Source organism: Pectinophora gossypiella, chromosome 18 (genome assembly GCF_024362695.1).
Source record: "Pectinophora gossypiella chromosome 18, ilPecGoss1.1, whole genome shotgun sequence".
In the NCBI taxonomy this organism is placed as follows: domain Eukaryota; kingdom Metazoa; phylum Arthropoda; class Insecta; order Lepidoptera; family Gelechiidae; genus Pectinophora; species Pectinophora gossypiella.
Window position 1 is genome coordinate 4,322,212 of NC_065421.1, and position 20,237 is coordinate 4,342,448.

The window sequence follows — 20,237 nt, forward strand, 5'->3', positions numbered from 1 at the left end:
AAAAAGTAAGATGATTCCGTGCTTCGGAGGGCACGTTAAGCCGTTGGTCCCGGCTATTAGCCGTAAAAACACCTCCACCAACCCGCATTGGAGCAGCGTGGTGGAGTATGCTCCATACCCCCTCCGGTTGATTGAGGGGAGGCCTGTGCCCAGCAGTGGGACGTATATAGCCTGTTGATGATGATTTCTCCCACTCAAAATACAGTATTACGATTATTATCTGAGAAATACACTTTCTTTTGGGGCCGTAGTGACCCAGTTGGTAGAACGCTTGCCCCCACTTTGAAATCGCAGGTTCGAATCCAGCACAGGACTAAAACCAATGGTTGTCAAATTTGTTTGCGAATTAATTTTTGGATTATAAATGATTATCTCGTACTCAGCGGCGAAGGAAAACACCGTGAGGAAACCCACATTCCCGAGAAATGCATTTTCGGAGGTATTTGACCTAACCTATATCGGGCTGGTTTCCCCTTCGCGGGTTGGAAAGTCTAGGCAGTCGCTTCTGTAAAAAACTGGACCTGTCAAATCTTCAGGTTAGGTAGGATGTTCTGAGAAAGACACTTTTGTGGAATGGGAGACAGCCCATAGTACGTAGATCAGGTGCCTTCGAACTGCTGACCTCAGCCTTTTGGATGGCTTATTTACACAGGCGTCACGCCAGCATGATGATGACCAGTGACTACCGAAGCCGAATCAAATACTTTTTTTTTATTTTGTCACCACTTGCAATCGGTCCGAGGACCAAAAGCTGGTCTGTTCCTTTATTTCATCAGGCTAATCAAATACATGGCAATATTATGACTCGTCCGTCTTTTTTGGGTTTTTTCGCACATCACGTAAAAAAAAAAGTAAAAAAACAGCATTTAAACGATTTTTTCCAGTAGAAATCATCACGCTATATCTCTTTATCAATCATCTCTTTATCTCTTCATAAATCAGTTACTACCCACTCAGATCAAATCAAGATTACTGGTTCTTGTAAGTAGTAACTATTAATTGTGTTTTTAATTGATTTTTAAAAAGTTTTGATACAAACCAAATACTAAAAAGAGGTTGTAGCTCATAGAATTTGCATGAGTACAGGAATACTATTTTTTTTACGTGACTTATTGTCGATTTGCCGCAGGTGGCATTAACTACTTGGCCGGACAAATGGGGAGCGCTGAAGGCTCTCATGCATAATGTAGAATGTATGGCCGTAAGTCTTCCTTGAAATAAATAAATAAAAATAATAAATAAATGTCAATTGAAATTCGTATGACACCTCTTTCTCAAGGGGCGTAGTTCACATGCGAGTCGATGCGTGATTTCTATTTGCGAAATGAAATTTCAAAATGGCGGGGAATTCTCGGCACCTCTGCGTCAACTCCTCCGCGCCTGCGCGTTGACTTACTGAGCGGCTTGCTACTTCTTCTTCTTATCATGTGGGTTGTGAGGTGGATTACCAACCTCACCAACCTTGGTGTCAGGGTTATTATTGAGCCGCCAAAGGCCCCTGACATGGCTCAGGTAACGACTACTTACTTACATCAGTAAGTAGTACCCGGGACCAACGGCTTAACATGCCTTCCGAAGCACGGATTATCTTACTTTCGGACAATCAGGTGATCAGCCTGTAATGTCCTAACCAAACTAGGGATCATAAAGTGATTTTTGTGATATGTCCCCACCGGGATTCGAACCCGGGGCCTCCGGATCGTGAGTCCAACGCTCAAACACTGGACCACAGAGGCCTGCTAATTATTCGTAAAGAAAACCTAGATGCAGCGCGAACTCCGCCTGTGACCGTGCGTCGACGCCGCCGCCTCGGCTTTTGATCGTATGTAGGTACGGCGCGTCTTTCATCATCTATTTCATCATCACATCATCATCAGCCGTATGACGCCCACTGCTGGGCATAGGCCTCCCCCAAGGATCTCCACGACGATCGGTCCTGCGCTGCCCGCATCCAGCGGCTTCCCGCGACCTTCACCAGATCGTCGGACCTAAATGTCGGAGACATTTACTCAGATATAATTTATTTGCCTTATACGAGATAACGTACGGATAATGTTTATTAGTAGACTCGGTAGGTTATTAAATCTTGAAATAGGTACAAATTAATTTGATCGCGATACATGTACCTCTGATTTCCTCAATGGGGAATGTACTCGTGAACTCACTGTATTTAAACATCAAAGCACACATATACCAAGAAATAGTAAGGTTACTGCCCGGAATTCTATCGAAATAGTCACCCAGCCAGGGCGGGGATGATCCCTCGACCTTTGGTTGAGGTCAAAGTGTTTAGTCATTACCATAACAATCGAAAGAGGATTTACAACATATTATTAAAAAGGTAACACTATACAAAAATATTTCCAAATTTGATAAACCTTTAAAGGTTTATCAAATTTGACTTAAGCACACTTAAGTGTTTAAAGGTTTAAGTTTAATAACCCTGACACCAGGGTTGGTGAGGTTGGTAATCCACCTCACAACCCACACGATAAGAAGAAGAAGTAGCAGGCAGCTCAGTAAGTCAAGGCGCAGGCGCGAAGGAGTTTACGCAGAGGTGTCGATTACTAAATAAAGAGAGAACTAAAACCAAAGAAAACCATTTTCTTTTTTTCTATTTAACTTATTTATGAATTTGAATCAAGAAACACGTAATAATAAGTTTGACTATCACGTTTTTCTAGACATCACAGTGTGCTTTTCATACAATTTCCTTAGTAATTTCGTGTTTTGACGTTTAGTAAAAATTGATTTGACTAGTTGGAAACTAGCCTATTATATTATTAAAATCGTAACCTATATAATATCGTTATGTACTTACTAAACGTTACGATAACAGTCCAATCTCACTAATACCTAAGCTGTTAGTAAAAGTTTTGTGGATATCAATTCTGTCGTGTCTAATAATGGATTTATACTTTAACAGTGGGGTCCACTTTGTGTAATGGAGGTCTATTCACAGTTTTATACCGATAACACTTGTGTGGGTTAGGTAAGTTAATTGTGATTAAGTTTGAGAGTGGAAATGTAGTTTAGAAATATGTTGAGAAATATTATAATATACAGGGTGTTAGTGACATCGTAACGAATACTGATTGGGATGATTCAGACCATGATTCTGAGTTCATATCAAGTGGAATTTTCCGTCGCAAAATTCATGTTTTTTTTTTTAGTTTTTTTTAAATATTTTCAATTCTATACTTTTGCGATGAAAAAATCCACTTGATATTAACTCAGAATAATCAGATAAATCATCCCCCTCAGTATTCGTTACGATGTCACTTACACCCCGCACAAGTACATACTGTAGCCATACAAGTAGGTATGGGTGTTAGTGACACCGTAATGAATACTGAGGGGGATGATTCAGACCATGATTCTGAGTTGATATCAAGTGGAATTTTCAGTCGGAAAATTCATGAAAATTTTTGTTTTTTTTTAAGTTATTTTCTGTTCCATACTTTTGCGACGGAAAATTCCACTTGATATCATCTCAGAATCATGGTCTCAATCATCCCTCAAAGTTTTCGTTACGATGTCACTAACACCCTATATTTCCGAGCTGACGTCCCTTTGTAGAAATAATGATTAATTACTATGTTCATTCCTACTGTGTACCAATACCTACTTATATCGAAAATAAATGATTTCTTTTATTTCTTCAGAAAAACTGAACAGGTTTTGTGGATACACAATTTAAATTCACAAACACCGCATGAGCTTAAAAAATCTACAGAGACGTACACTGCACAGAAAGTCTCCATTATCATCTCCCTCGCATTATCCCTTTTTTCTTTTCCAAAAGGTCCGCTTACCTAACCTGACGATTTGACAGGTCTGGTTTTTTACAGAAGCGACTGCCTGTCTGATCGTCCAACTCACACACAGAAAGTCTCCATACTAAAAAAATAAAATTGAAAAAAATAAAAACGATATTGACTGAAATATAAGATGCTAAAGCATATTATAGAACATACCGGACACAAGGTACAAAAATAAGGATCACATAAGTATACAGAAAAGAACAACCAAGGAAATAAAAAAATCTAAGGACATCTCCAATTTGGTCAATATACGTCCATCTATGTCTTCCTCTGCTAACCCTACCATCAATCTTCGCTATATATCGCTTTTGTAAACTACTGGAAAGCTAAGGATAAGTATGAAATATACCTATATCATTGATTCATCAATTATGCTATTATATCAGCATAATCCCGTGTGTGTGAATATGTAATAAATAAATAAATAATAAAGTTTCCGACTCAATTAGTCAAATTAATTAATTTGGAGCGCAAACAGAACAAACGTCATCATACAAGCATCAGCTAACAAATTCGACTAAATCAATGGTTGTTTGCTAATAATTAATATTTCTAGTTACTGGAGCGACTGACAAATAATGTTTTGGTATAAGTGTTATTAGTAAAATCTGTCCCGGGTTCGAGAATCCCGGTGGGGACCAATCACAAAAATCACTTTATGATCCCTAGTTTGGTTAGGATGATCCGTGCTTCGGAAGGCACGTTAAGCACGTAAAGTGCCGAGACGAATACTACCCTAGTATGGTACAGTGTAGTGGGCACGGACCTTTACCAACAAAGACTTTACTCTTCTTTTACTTCTGTCGTGTGGTTTGTGAGGTGGATTACCAACCCCATCAACCCTGGTGTCAGGGTAATTATTGAGCCGCTATAGGCCCCTGACTCAAGTAACGACTACGTACTTACATCATTAAGTAGTAACCGGGACCATCGGTTTGACGTGCCTTCCAAAGCATGGATCATCTTACTTTCGGACAATCAGGTGATCAGCTTGAAATGTCCTAAACAGACTAGGGAACACAATGTGATGTTTGTGATATCCACCGGGATTCGAACCCGGGGCCTCCAGATCATGGCACCAACGCTCAACCTCTGGAGCACGGAGGCCGTTAGTCCAGGCTATAGGGATCATTAAACATTCCGAATAGGGGGAAATTCAGTCAATCAAGTGGCTGTTGTTTAATTGGGTTTGTCTACCTGAAACAGCAGAAAAAGGTTCCCTTGCGCAAATAGACGGTAAATCAGAGCCGGTTTTGTATTTCGTGTTCCAAAGATAATTCATTTGAGTGAACGAGCTAAATAAAACCGTGGACCACATACGTTTCTAGTTATTTAATCCAGCAACTTGGCTAATATACACTTCTCATCAAAAAAATCGAAACACTTCCGTTTTCATTGTTTCTGTCCGAATTTAACACAAAAAAGAATTCATACGATGAAAAAAAATACATAAATGTATAGCTGGCAGTTTGGCCATTACAGTAATAAGCGAAAATTCTAAATTCAAAATTAGAATTTCATTTGTTTATCTTATAAACGAAATGAATCACTGTTTTGAGACAAATGTGTGTTTAGGGTTGGAGTACATTTAGCGTTTAAAAACTAAAAATTGGCGCCTATCCTTAAACTTTTTGTTTTTTATTTCAATACTGTGACTTTGGGACGTCTGAAAAAAGGTTTTTTTTCTAAAACGTATGGATACTTCGCCCACAGAAGCCGCCCAAGTTGTGGCATTGCTGGATTCTGGCCTTAGTCAGCGTGTTGTGGCTGCAAGACTGCATGTAAGCCTGTCATCTGTTCATAGAGTCTATAAACGTTATCGGGAGACTGGTTTGTTCACGCGCCGTTCAGGATCTGGCAGGAATCGGGTCACTTCTGAGCGAGATGATCGATTTATTGTAACAACTTCTTTAAGAAATCGACGCCTTAACGCTTTTCAACTGCAGCAGCGGCTTCGTGTTGTACGAAGGGTGGCTGTAAGTGACTCTACAATTAGAAGAAGGTTGAAGGATCGTGGACTGGTACCGCATAAGCCAGCAAATGGGCCGAAATTAACTGCAGACCATCGAAGAGCGCGCCTTAACTTTGCACGTGAGCACCTAAATTGGTCATACCTACAGAACCGCCACCATAGCTGACCTTTTCTTCAATGCAGCATTGTGCATAGCGTTCTCCGTCTCTTCTGTAGACCTTGTTCCTTCCGTCGTTACCATACAGCATAATTTTACACTCATCAGAAAAGAGAACTTTGCTCCACTGTAGGTATGACCAATTTAGGTGCTCACGTGCAAAGTTAAGGCGCGCTCTTCGATGGTCTGCAGTTAATTTCGGCCCATTTGCTGGCTTATGCGGTACCAGTCCACGATCCTTCAACCTTCTTCTAATTGTAGAGTCACTTACAGCCACCCTTCGTACAACACGAAGCCGCTGCTGCAGTTGAAAAGCGTTAAGGCGTCGATTTCTTAAAGAAGTTGTTACAATAAATCGATCATCTCGCTCAGAAGTGACCCGATTCCTGCCAGATCCTGAACGGCGCGTGAACAAACCAGTCTCCCGATAACGTTTATAGACTCTATGAACAGATGACAGGCTTAGATGCAGTCTTGCAGCCACAACACGCTGACTAAGGCCAGAATCCAGCAATGCCACAACTTGGGCGGCTTCTGTGGGCGAAGTATCCATACGTTTTAGAAAAAAACCTTTTTTCAGACGTCCCAAAGTCACAGTATTGAAATAAAAAACAAAAAGTTTAAGGATAGGCGCCAATTTTTAGTTTTTAAACGCTAAATGTACTCCAACCCTAAACACACATTTGTCTCAAAACAGTGATTCATTTCGTTTATAAGATAAACAAATGAAATTCTAATTTTGAATTTAGAATTTTCGCTTATTACTGTAATGGCCAAACTGCCAGCTATACATTTATGTATTTTTTTTCATCGTATGAATTCTTTTTTGTGTTAAATTCGGACAGAAACAATGAAAACGGAAGTGTTTCGATTTTTTTGATGAGAAGAACCGTGTCTTTGGCGAATCATTCCGGAGTTAGAAATTCCACGGGCGCGCAAAGATAAGATTTTACTTGACAAGCGCTATTACTCTCTAACATACACACATACATACATAAACTCACGCCTATTTCTCACCGGGGTAAGCAGAGACTATAGAATTCCATTTGCTTCGAAATTAAATTTGATTAGCATTTGATTACTCTCTAAATGCTGCTCAATAGAAGATCTATTGGTAGCATAACACAGAACAACATTTTCAATACAAGTTCTGGGGAGTTAAAATGGCCACATCGAAGCAATTCATCTAAGAAAGCAATATTGCTTTTTGACATTTCTTTGCATTGCGCACTTACTTTTATATGCGCGAATGTCAGATTGCAATATTGCTTTCTTAGATGAATTGCTTCGATGTGGCTATTTTAACCCCTCTGATCAGCTATGGAAAATTGAACCCTACGAATCAACTAGTAGACTTTGTTCAAGTAATTCGATATTAAAAGTATTACCTACATCGAATTCATATTACATCGATTATCATATCGAAAGTCATCATCAACGCTCTCTTATCCAACTCTAGGTGAGGTCGGCACAACACGGCTGTCTTCTATTCCTCTCTACCAGTTGTCATCTCAGTACTTACACTTTTAAAGAAAAAATAAAGTATTTATTATTAGATGACGCCACAGTAACAATAAAAATAAACGTCAGGAAAAAATCATACACATAATGATATAACAGAAATGTAAAAAGAAAAAATAAAAATAAAAGTAAAATGTTACCTTTCACACATACTTGTATTTCTTCACGAAATCCATCATCGACACTTACCTGGGTGACTTACTCATCCAAATTTATCCCACTACATAAAAATAAAATTTTCTAATAAGTAAGTATTAAAAATGCTTTTAAAATAAGTTTTTTTGCACTGGATTTGATCAACTTTCACATCTGTTTTAAAAGTCTCCACGGCATTAGTCGAGTTTGTTATCTATTATCTACGTAGAGGAAATTCTCGGCTAGCGTAACCCATGCAGCCAGTTCAGAAAGCTAATAGTCCCCGAAGGCGGCGAGTCAGAAGCATTACATTTAATTAAAACAATTCGATGGGCGTGCGAATAACTTTCCGAATTATCTCAACCTTTAGGTACGATATATGGACGAAACTTTGGACTCCGTAAAGTAATTAATTGAGGGGGTGATGAAAAATTGAATGTTGATACGGACTTTAGTGGCTTTATTGACTTTGCACTTTAGTAGATTAAATTAGTACTGACACAACCTCCGTGGTCTAGTGGTTAGAGCGTTAGGCTCACGATCTGGAGGTCCGGGTTCGATTCCCGATGGGGACATTGTCGAAATCACTTTGTGAGACTATCCTTTGTTTGGTAAGGACTTTACAGGCTTGAATCACTTGATTGTTCGAAAAAGTAAGATGATTCCGTGCTTCGGAGGGCACGTTAAGCCGTTGGTCCTGGCTATTAGCAGTAAAAACACCTCCATCATCCCGCATTGGAGCAGCGTGGTGGAGTATGCTCCATATCCCCTTCGGTTGATTGAGGGGAGACCTGTGCTAAGCAGTGGGACGTATATAGGCTGTTTAATTTTAATTGATAAGTAAGTATTATGTAACCTACTCGTCTATGTAACCTAAAAGTCCTTACCAAACAAAGGACAGTCTCACAAAGTGATTTCGACAATGTCCCCATCGGGATTCGAACCCGGACCTCCAGATCGTGAGCCTAACGCTCTAACCACTAGACCACAGAGGCTGTTATCAATTACTTACCAATTAATTACTTAATTACTTATCAATTACTTATAACTTTATAAATAACAAAAACTTTCTAAAAAGTTATCACGAACTACGTAATGAAATTAAAATGTAAGGCTACGAGATGGCACTGGATTACTGTAAAAAATATATCATCGTTATTTAATAACATTTAGTAAATAAATTAAGAGTAAAAATATAACCTACTTCAAATGAGAAATTTCGTTCTTTGGGTGGAATAAGTTTGATATTATATTCTCAGTTCACAGGCCAGATGTTCGCGAAAGATTGAAAGAAAAATGATATTATCAGACGATTTCGGCAGTTCCGCCTCATTCTATTAAAATTCTTACGAAAGTCAAGCAATTTGATCGTTTAATAAGATTCTGTGATTCTGATAGACTTGTGTCTAAACCGCAAGTCCAAAATCTCTTTTGAAATGGGCAAAGCTACAAGTAATCAAAACACAACTAAGGGGTACGCCAATTAAGAGTATAGTACCAATATACCAAACTTAACAATACCCTTCTTCTCAACATAGAGTTCAAATCAGAGATGTTAGGGAGCTCCGTAACCGTAACCGAAACTATCGGATATCCGATATAAAAAAATCATCCGTAACCGTAACCGAATCCGAAATAAAAATTTCGGATAATATCGGATAGGGGTGGAGCTTAATTGAGACACATTATGACAAGTTGTTTTGATCAGCTGACACACAAGCCGCGCGCATTGTTTGTTTTTTCTGCTTTTGTCGTCATAACATTAATAATAATAATTTATTGCCAAAAAAGTGGGTACAATTCTTTCGTCATAACATTATATAACTTTTCATTATAACTTTATCCGATATAAATAAAACCACTTCATTTCCTACTTATATTTTACTTTTACTTTTACAGTGGAGCAGCGTGGTGGAGTATGCTCCATACCCCCTCCGGTTGATTGAGGGGAGGCCTGTGCCCAGCAGTGGGACGTATATCAGCTATTTATGTATATATGTATGAAATTTCTTAAAAAAATAATATCCGTAACAAAAATTATCCGAAACTAGCGGATTATCCGAAAGAATTTATTATCCGTAACCGTATCCGGTATAATAATCATTCCTAAATCCGTATCCAATCCGTATCTGAAATTTCATATCCTTAACAGCCAAATATGGATTACATCTACTTCACAACACACATACGTAGACACACTCTCATATTGAGACACTGGGTTACATGGGACTTAATCATAGCTGGCGAGGACAGTATGTACCTCTGTCTGACCCTTCAGGGGTGCAGGCGTGTTGCTACGTTGTCCACTTCACAACTTGATGCCAAGCAACCAGTCATTTTTAATGGAGCAGTGGTACAATTTAACGAGCTCATCACTTATATACGAAGGGATGTGCGTAGCGCTTAATAAGAGGTCCCAGATAACCTGGCGATCCGTGTATCTGGTATCTTTATTAAATATGGACCCCGGGGATAGTGGGGCTATGAGCTATCTATACTATATATATATAATACTATTTTTATAGCAAGTCTAGGGCGGCCGTGTGCCGAGGTTGTTCATGCAGCTTCTTTCCCGCCGCTATATGGGTTATGATAAGGGTAGTTTTAGGCGGATGAGACGTTCGTTTTTTAAAAATGACGATTCAAAGTGTAGCTATTTTACCTATTGAATAAAGAAATTTTTGAATTTGAATTCGAATACCCAGTTTTTTTAATGTTGAGTATCTGGTACACTCTACTGTTTCTGTTGAAAATATTATCTTGTAGCAGTTGTTTGAGGATTCTTTGTTGAATGACATTTTACAGGTTAGGTTCATAACACGTAGTGTAAAGTGCCTGAAAGTAAGATGATCTGTGCTTCGAAATGTACGTTAAGTAGTCAAGGTTACTATTTAGTTAAGTATGTAGTCGTTAGATGAGCCATGTAGGGGCGCCTATTGGTAACACTAACACCAGTAGGGCTAACAGGCGCAATGAGATATAATTGTCACTTGTGGATTGGTTCTAATATGGGAAACCGAATTAGTCATGTCGTTGTGTCAAAATACGAACAAAATCACGTATCACGCATATAACGCATGGTAGGAAAAAAACAAACTTATCGATTTCGATAAAATTTACTGAATCCATCGATAATGCGCATGTTAGCCCTGCTGGGATGAGGAGATGGATGTGTCTTACTTAAGAAGAGGAATATATTTTTGAAGCAGTAACTAAAAAAAGAAAAAAGATGAAAAAAAGAGAAAAAAAAGAAAAAGAAATAAAAAAGAAGAAAAAGTAAAAGAAAAAAGAAGGAGAAGGAAAAATAAGATGATTCCGTGCTTCGGAGGGCACGTCAAGCCGTTGGTCCCGGCTATTAGCCGTAAAAACACCTCCACCAACCCGCACTGGAGCAGCGTGGTGGAGTATGCTCCGGTTGATTGAGGGGAGGCCTGTGCATGTAGTGAGACGTATATAGGCTGTTTATGTTTATGTTGTTAATTTATTACTACATAACATTGATACTAATACTTGTAACAGTGACAGGTGATCCTAACTGCTACCATCTCTACTAAGGTGGTGTTGGAATTACCTCTTCTCATATAAAATTTACTATTCATGTCTTGTACCGGATTAAACCCTTTTATACGTGATCCCGCATTATTCAAGGGAAATTGTTATGTCTGATTTCAAAATATGTCACGGTTAGGACAGTTTAATAATTCAGCTAATCTAAAAGCCCGCGGGCCTTTTGCCTTAAAGCTAGTTTCGCTTAAATTTTATTATTGTAATTAAATTTCGATACATATGAAAGAAAAAGCCTCTTTACCAGTAATAAAGTACTTTATCTTATTCACTCTAGTACTCTCGTTAACACAATAATCTCCGTTGAACTCCCTTGTTGTAATTATTTTTTCTCCATCGCGCCTTTCTCCGCTAAATGACAACTGCTTAATGCTCTTTCGCGGCAAAAAGCCGTAAGATGGCGCCACAGTCGAATTGTTTTTTTTTTTTAATACAATCAGATTTACGCAATCGCTAACACGGTTACACCTAATAGAACTATTTGGGTGACTACGATAGGATTTATGATAAGCATCACAGTTTTAACGCAAAGTAGGCAACTGATTTTATTCAACCACGCCCTAAGAAAACAAAAGCGTAGCGTATACTGAGGTGGCAATATTGAAGTAGTAACATGCCTTTTGCTCCACTGCGTGTCGCTGGTGAAACATACAATCAGTATATTTTATTAAAAGTTGTGTAAAATCTGCACAAACTAAGTTTCAAATAAAATGAATAAATATGATTATAAATCCGACTTGAAATTCTACTTCAAATTTTATTTTAAAATCGTCTGAGAAATTTCCGCCTTCAGACTCAAACGGGGCCTAACGTAATTATTACTGGTTTTAACCAGTTTTAGCTGGCAATAACCGGTATAATCCAGTTAACGCGTCTAGCTGCAATAAAGGCGAGGCTTATTCTGAAACCAATTCGCTAAGGGTTGGTTATTTATAAGCCGTATAATCACCCTTCTCCGGTTATCTGTCGTCGTTTCCTCTTGGAGAGTAATATTTGACAAATGTACCATCTGCTTGGTGATCACTGCTGTCAATTTATCTTTGCTCTAATCGTTTATTCCGACGCCATTTTGACGATATAATAATGGACGTCATATGCTTGTTTCTTACGGATGAGCAGCCACGGAGAAGATGGTTTTTATGGGATTGCGAAACATACGGGGGAGTAAAATACTCAGCTTTTCATTGTTTTCCTATAAAGAACAGGGAACCTCCTTTTTCTGCAGAATAGAAATTTTGACCCTAACATTTCAGTTCACCTATCCTCATTAGTAGTTCGCACCTTTTTTAAAGAACGTCTAGAGCCCTGTGCCGAGGTTTTTCTTGCAGTTACTTTTACTCGGCTATACACGGACGGAGGAACAACGGCTTAAAGTGCCTTCCGAACAACGGAATCATCTTACTATTCTGGACGATCAGGTGATTCAAGTCTGCAATGTCCTTACCAACAAAGTGATTTCGGCAATGTACCCATCGGGAATTGAATCTGGACCTATCGTGAGCCCAACGCTCTAATCACTAGACCACAGAGGTTAACTTAATGCTTTCAATGATGGATGAATTGAAAGGTTAACAATACTTTAGTCTTATACAAAAGTGATTTCGGCAATGTACCCATCGGGAATTGAATCTGGACCTATCGTGAGCCCAACGCTCTAATCACTAGACCACAGAGGTTAACTTAATGCTTTCAATGATGGATGAATTGAAAGGTTAACAATACTTTAGTCTTATACAAATTCAAAGGTTAGAACTACTTCTAAATGAGATCTGTTTAGGGTATGTTGATTTCTTTCTGACTTTTAAATAAAAATATAAAATGAAGGTTGGATAATTATGTCAGATACTTATAACAAATGATCCTTGTATTTGAACTGAGGGTTGATTCGAAAACCGTCGTAGCGAGATCAAACAAAAGCATTTCATCTACCCTCTTCGCGGTAAACGTTTAATCAAAAGACAATAGGTACCACACCGTAAATTATAATACGCGTAATCCGCAGGCTTTGACAAAGCTGGTTTAATATGACTGCTTTGGGTGACGGACGTTTTTATGACGGTCGTTTCAATTGCCCGCGACTTGACAGTTGACTGGCGGGTCGCGGTGGTCCGTACGCGCACACACACACACCTACCTACGTTGCTATATCCACACAGTACAACTAGCATATCGCCGAAATCCATACATTATCATTAAAACACACCTCGGTTTTAAAAGGAAAAAGAAGAGAGGTAAGAGGAAGGGGCGAAGGTTGTTCCGTTGCTTCAGGGAATTGAACAAGACTCATCATCTCCTAGCATTATCCCGTTTTTCGCAGGATCCGCTTACCTAACCTAACGATTTGACAGGTCCGGTTTTTTGCAGAAGCGACTTCCTGTCTGACCTTACAACCCGCGAAGGGAAAACCAGCTCAATACAGGTTAGGCCACATACCTCCAAAATTTTTCTCGGGAATGTGGGTTTCCACACGACGGTTTCCTTCACTGCTGAGCACGTCATCAAAGAAAACAAAAACCCGTCACGTCACTCAAGTGATCCCAATTCTGCGAACTTCACGTAATACAAAATAAATTCAATACCTTTTCGGCATACACTATAAAATAAACTAACTCCACTTCGTGTCTTCGACGTATCCATCGGATCTTTTGGTAATCAAAATAAAATCCCCTATTTCGCGCGCGATAGAATATTCTAGTAAAGTGTCGACGGGCGAAGTTGTAAAATTTTATGCGATCACAAATAGTCCATTTTGGTCTCTAACGTTTGGTTCACTAAATGGAGCGATTGAATAAAATTCCAGTGGATTTATGAGCCTAGTGTCAAAGGGCAATGGCGTATCGATGTACGCGCCTAATCGACTTCACCGATTAATATAAAGGGAGTCTTTTATGTCCAATAAAGAGCTGATCTCCATCTATTACTTTGAAATTTTGGAACAACGACAGCTTTCCGATAAGTGTACTTGAAACGACGTAGCTGCTGAAAGTTGTAAAAACGTCTTTTTATAAGTAGTAGATAAATGTCAGCTTTTTAATTATTATTAGGTATTTTATTAGGTGAGGAGCTCGGTGGCGCAGCGGTTAACGCGCTCGGTCTGCGATTGTTGAAGTTATTTCGCAAAGGCCGGTCATAGGATGGGTGACCACAAAAAAAAAGTTTTCATCTCGAGCTCCTCCGTGCTTCGGAAGGCACGTTAAGCCGTTGGTCCCGGCTGCATTAGCAATCGTTAATAACCATCAATCCGCACTGGGCCCGCGTGATGGTTTAAGGCCCGATCTCCCTATCCATCCATAGGGAAGGCCCGTGCCCCAGCAGTGGGGACGTTAATGGGCTGATAATGATGATTTTATTAGGTTGATGGTAGGGCTGGCGGAAGACCTAGAAGGATGTACATTGACCAAATTGCAGATGTCCTTAGAAAACGTTTAGTACGAATTACTCTGAACGCGAGCGTGTACAGAACGATTGATGAATGTGGAGGAAGCAAAAGAAGTGTGTCAGGTTCGAAGCAATTGGGATTCTATAGTCTCTGCTTACCCCGGTGGGAAATAGGCGTGAGTTTATGGTGTGTATTGAGTATTCAATTTCATAGTTAGCTGACGTGATTGATGCTTATTAAATTCAATTAAGACTTTATTAAAAGTGATAGTAACTCAAATCAACGTGGTATAAAAGGACTGGCGTCCATACCAATACGTCATTACGCCATGATTTAAATATATATTTCAAAATGTTTGTTGTCCGCCAAATGTGAATACGAGACGTAACCACAGATAAAATATTTAAATGATAGTTTCATAACAAATAAATGCATTAAAACAATGCATTAATCAAATTTTTCTACTCCTCTACTTTAATCTGGCATTTAAATAACCAAAAAGTCTAATATAAGTACATACATAATTAAACTCTTTGAAAAAGTGTACGCTCTATGGCCTATAAAAGCATTGTTTACAAAGTGTAACTGTACTATAATGTCGCCAAAAAAGCATTGTTGTTGTTTTTTTTTTTTGACCTGGAAACTGGCACCTTTACTTTGTTTGGTGCCATAGATATACTATAAAAAAAAAGTATACATTTGCCGCCATTTTCCCGCGCGTTGGAAAATAAATTGGAAAATTTTTGTGTTTCGTTTCAAAACACTAAAAAGTATAAAATAAAAAGGAAAAATGGATGAAGAACTATTGAATTCTACACCAGAAGAAATTTCAACGTTAGCTCAAGATTTACATCTTCATTTTTATAAATAAAATTTTTCTTTGTATAATTTTTGTTTCATTTAAAATTACGTCGTCGTAGAAAAAGTATTGTATGCAACGTTGTATAACTAGGTCAAAAAATGCTCGTGGCGTCTCTTATTGCGATGTTCGCCAAGGCTCACATCGCAACTCACGCCACTCGCATTTTTTGACCCTTCTTATACAACTGTTGCATAAAATACTATAATATTCACCACATACTTATTTAATGTTACTTATTCATTACGTTGTTGAAGTTGGTTTTCATGTTCACCTGTTAATCTAAATGTTTTCAAAGTTATATATTTAGCAATCTCATCACTTATTTAATAGCCACGTTCTTGTCGGTGTAGCATTCTCCATTCTTGTCTATTAAAGGCCTATTCTTTCACTTCCTTATAAGAAAGGGTTACTGATGAGAAAATGCTACTAAGAGCAAGGGAAATGAGGCAAATATTGAGAGTTATTGAGTACAGAAGAGGCAAGATGATTGGACGCTTAATAAGACATGACGAATTTATATAGAGACATCATAGAAGAGAAGCTACAAGGAAAGATAGGAAGGGGAATGCCAAGAAGTACTTACATGGAACAGATTAAAGAGAAGGTGAACGTCGTGTGTGTTTTTACTCATTCAAACACGTAGGTACATCTCATATGACAAAACACTCCTTAGATCAGTCTTATATTATAAACAAACGAGTTACGAACGATAAAATATCTGACTCAAGTGCCGCGCCACTTGACACGAGCCCGTGACATTGGGAATATGTCAAAACAGCCGCCATTTTGCTCGGTCCTTAAAAGGTTAAAACTACTTAAATATTTTTAAGATTTTCACCGAAATCTCATCTGATGTAAGTTTCATTGTTTTTTGAGTAACGTCACGTTATCCCGTTTTCCACGGGGTTTCCTTACCGACGCTAAAGATCTGACAGGTCCGGATTTTACAGAAACGACAGCCTGTCTGACCTTCTAATCCGAAGGGAAAACCAGCGCAATACAGGTTAGGTCACATACCTCCGAAAATACATTCTTCGAGTGTGTGGGTTTTCTCACTATGTAAGGTGCTATAAAGTCATCATCTCCCTAGCATTATTCCGTTTTTCACAAGGTCCGCTTACCTTACCTAAAGATTTGACAGGTCTGTTTTTTACAGACGCGACTGCCTGCTTGAACTTCCAACCCGCGAAGGGAAAACCAGCCCAATACAGGTTAGGTTACATACCTCCGAAAATACATTTTCGGGAATGTGATAAGGTAAAGTAACAAACGTAGTAAATCATAATGGAATACTTTCATCAATCTTTTGAATAATGCTTTTAAGAAACAAAATGTATTCAAACTTATAACGATGTCTCAAGTCCTAAGTCGAAGTTGAAATAATATATAACAAAGGAGAGGAAATATTATACAGTTTGAACCGGCGGCGGCGCCTAGTATAGAAAGGCTCAGTTGGGAAAACCCCTCACTTTCCTATTAGCGAGGCTTGTATCGTTCTGAAGTTTAATTGAAAAAGGCCAATAGATGTGAGTGCCGCAATAAATGACCCATTTATACTTGGAAAAGACGCAAAAGAGGGATGTAGCGCTTAGTTTTAATGTAATTGAAAAAAAAAAACATGTTTATGATAGTTCGTCTAAAACGGTCATTTAAAAAAATATTATAAAAAGAACATTAAAAAGAAGAAAGAAAGTCCACAAGAATGTTTTTAAACAATATAAAATACACTATAAAATCTATTCGTATTCGAAACACTAACTAAATATAATTTATAAATGTTGATGGAAAGTATCGCAGGCGGGGACCAACAGATTGTAAAAATAAAAAATCGTAAAAGTGTTTATTTTTCATAAGAAATACAAAAAATATGGGTACAATAAAAACCCCACAAAACCAATTCCTCGGTTTGTCTGTGGGAGTGGAGTTCGCTTAATGTTATTATGTTTAAGATACTTAAAGTTAACTTACAGCTAAGAGATCTTTTGCATGAGATGTTTAAATAAAGATTTTCTAAATTTATTTATATTGCACTCCTGACGTATGTCGACCGGCAGCATGTTGTACAGATACGGTATGCGTTTACGAAGTGGTATGGTTACTTATAGTAAAACCTTCAAAATTACGTGTAACTTTTTTGAAACACAGACTGCGTTTGACTCCCGTCCTTTGATGTCGCATTATATCCTATCATTTCAATGAAAATTTCCCACATAATTGCTATGTACAGTTTCTTAACCGATGCTCATACTTCACACGCATACATTTTACCGAAGTTACGCAATGACGAAACAGTTTTTGCTTGTATTTTGCGCAGTAGCTAACTTGTACCACAGGCCGAAGACTGACGAAGGTCCGGTCAACCCCTGTCACTGGCATACGAGACCAGAAAAATGTATAGGGTAACTAATAGAAATCAACTACGTCATAGCATCCGCAATGTTTTGTTTCTCCTTTTGATTTAACGCTGTCTTGTCTCTGCGAGATTGTTTCGCAAAGGATTTGGGCCGTGTGCTAGTTTTAAGATAAATTAGGAAATTTTTATTACGAAATACTTTTTTTCTTTTTTTTGGCGTGACTTCTTGTAGATTTTCCGCACAAATGGGGAGCGCTGAAGGCTCTCACCCGGTACAACGTTTAAGACAACCGGCCTGTGGGTTCCCAGTTGGGCGCGAACCTCGGCTCAGGTCGTCGTCTGAGAGAAAAAATATTTGAAAGAATTAATCGACCCTAGTGGGTCGATAGCGATAAGCGCTGATTGAGGGAAATCGTCGACCACGCCGGCGGGGTCGGTATCGGGGTCCTGAAGTATATCGGGGTCCTTAAGTGAATAAAGGCACCAAGTACTAAACTAAATAAAGGCAAGTATGCATTTCACCAGCAATAAGACACATATTCCCTTTCCGGGCTCATTACGCTCTCACATAATATGGGCATACTAGGAGCCTCATACACTCAACAATTCAGTGTTTGAGCTGACTGCATAATTAATGAAGACGTAATAGCGTTTAGCACTAGAGAATATGGCATTAACTTCCCTCAAGTAGTCTCTCAAATGCTGAATGTATGGCTTCAGAACATGCCAATAACAGAGTAAAGAATTGTTCCGTAATGGAACAGATTTTCCTACGAAAATATATTTCTGGAATCTGGATTGATTTTCTTTGCATTATTTGTATTTTTTACGAGTCATGATAGTTTGCATTTTTTCCGTTTCTCCGATGGCGCCACAATCAGCGCTAATTTCATTATGGACGATCTAATGAATGAAATCTTCTTGTCAATTGAAAAGTTGTTGACACATTGCTCTGAAGGCAGTTGCATATCGCATACACCAGTAACGTCTTCAAAATTATCTCGTGTGTGTGATGTTATTCTTTTGTTACGGAAACAAGAGAAGTGTGAAGAAAATACTTGCTGGAGTGCAGCCCCGGGATAACTAAGATTGTGTTATATGAGTAGGCAAACCTTCTGAAGACATACGCCGGGCCCGGCAAACCCAGTGCGCACGGCATTCCAGGAGTTCGGTAAGTGCTTGCTATCAGACTCATTAACATAAATATTTTTGGTCCGTCGAGCCGGATTTTCAGATTCCAGAAAGTATTTTCTAGTTTCGTTTCCATTTTCTATTGCGTACATACGTACCTACCTAGTTTCTTTGTTCATTTTCGTGTTCGCCATCTTTGCCACGCATAATGTCGGACGATGAAATAGTGAAGGAATCTCGCGTATCAGAGAATATTCCTTTTTCCAAGAGTAATCTTTCATATCAACAAGATGTTTTCGAGCGAGAAGTAATCTTAGACGATTTGAAACGTACCCTGCAGTTCGCAACCACCGATGAACAAAAGTTTCGTTCGCGAACTATCGATATAAATTCTCATCAAAAAAAGTTTAGCAAATTGCAAACTAAAATTGAGAAATATTTGATGCTTAATAACTTGTTTAATAAGGAAGAGCAGATCAAAATTCGTAACGATTTCGATGACTATTATCATGCTATTATTACGCATTCTAATAAACTTAAAAGGGCAGACGAGCAGTGCAGACGCGCTAGTAGTTTACCTTTAATTCAATTAAAGAAATCGAATACCAATGCAAAATTGCCAAAATTGTCTTTACCCACTTTTTCTGGTAATTACGCTGACTGGAATTCATACCGGGATTTATATGATTCACTCGTACATTGCAATACTGACTACACTAATGTCGAAAAATTCCGTTACTTACTTCTTACATTAAAATACGAACCTTATAATCTAATTAAATCAATTTCTATTACGGAGGATAACTATCAAGGAGCTTATGATATTTTAATAAAACGGTACGACAATAAGAGAAAAATCGCAACCCATCATCTTGAAAAAATTTTAGATATCGAACCGTGTAATGATAAAAATATTAATTCTTTGCGTATTTTCCTAAATACTTATCACGAACATATTAAAGCCCTTGAAGCCTTAAATTTTGATTTTCAGAACAATTTAGAGTGGAGTTTTATCATAGTGACAATTTTATTGCGTAAAATACCTATTTCATTCCGTAGAGAGTTCGAACGAAAGTTACCATTGCATACGAGTATACCCGCGGTTGAAAGTTTAATTACCTTCCTTGAGCATGAATTGGCCGCATGCGAAATTTCTAATCCCAATTGTGGGCAGTTTACAAAAACTGCGTCGGACAATTTGAATTCCAAGCAGTTCCGTAGTGGAAGCGCTAGCAGTGGTGCCAACATGATGAACAAATCATTTGCGCACAAGCGAACATTCGCAGCTGGCTTCACGCCACAAAATATCGAGTCCGCGTATTCTGCAAGCAATATTGAA

General features: G+C 38.4%; 1 protein-coding gene across 4 annotated transcripts in view; it reads right to left on the bottom strand.

The window, feature by feature from the left end:
* Positions 1 to 20,237, bottom strand: part of LOC126375149 (uncharacterized) — a 557,945-nt gene that overhangs the window by 202,790 nt on the left and 334,918 nt on the right. The window lies entirely within an intron of this gene.